Genomic DNA, 1,084 nt, shown 5'->3' on the forward strand with positions numbered 1-1,084 from the left:
TTTCTTTCAGTGTTTTCTAATGTTTCTTGTAGAGATCTTTTATGTCCTTGTTACATCTATTTCTCAATATTTTATTTTTTTAATGGCTATTTTAAATGAGAATAAGTTCTTGATAGGGCTCTCAGCTTGAATGTTATTGGTATATAAAAACGCTATTGATTTTTGTACATGGATATTGTACCTTGAAATTTTACTGAAGTTATTTATCAGCTCCGGGAGCCTTTTGGCAGAGTCTTTGGGGTTTCCATACCTATTCTAGGTATAGAATCATATCATCCAGGAAGAAAAATATTTTGACTTATTTTCCTATTTGGATACCTTTTAGGGCTGATTGCTATGGCTAGCACTTCCAATACTGTGTTGAATAGGAATGGTGAAAATGGACATTCTTGTTTTGTTCCAGTTTACAAGGGGAATGTTTATGTTTTTTGCCCATTCAGTAGGGTGTTGGCTGTGGGTTTGTTATAGATGGCTCTCATCATTTTAAGGGATGTTACTTTGATGCTTTTTTTTTGAGGGTTTTTATCAGGAAAGAATATTGAATTTTACTCAAAAAATTTTCTATGTCTATTGAGATGATCAATTTGTTTTTGTTTTAATTCTTTTTATGTGGTGAATCACATTTCTTACTTTGCATTGTTGAACCAACCTTGCATCCTAAGAATGCAGCCTACTTTATCATGGTGAATTGACATTCGATTTGCTGTTGTATTCAGTTCGATAGTATTTTGCTGACAATTTTTTTGCATCTGTGTTCATCAGGGATATTAGCCAGTAGTTTACATTTTTCTTTGTGTCTTTACCATGTTTTGGTATTAGGGTGATGCTGGCTTCACAGAATGAGTTAAGTAAGAGTACTTCCTCCTGGATTTTTTGAATAGTTTCAGTAGAATTGGTACCAGCTCTTTTTTGTACATCTGTTAGAATTTGAGCTGGGCACAGTGGTGCACACCTGTAATCCCAGCTCCTTGGGAGGCTGAGGCAGGAGAATCACTTGAATCCAGGAGGTGGAGGTTGCAGTGAGCCAAGATTGTGCCCTTGCATTCCAGCCTGGGCAACAGAGTGAGAGTCCATTTCTATATAT

The sequence above is a fragment of the Colobus angolensis genome, unplaced genomic scaffold, assembly GCF_000951035.1.
Source record: "Colobus angolensis palliatus isolate OR3802 unplaced genomic scaffold, Cang.pa_1.0 Scaffold218, whole genome shotgun sequence".
Taxonomy (NCBI): Eukaryota; Metazoa; Chordata; class Mammalia; order Primates; family Cercopithecidae; genus Colobus; species Colobus angolensis.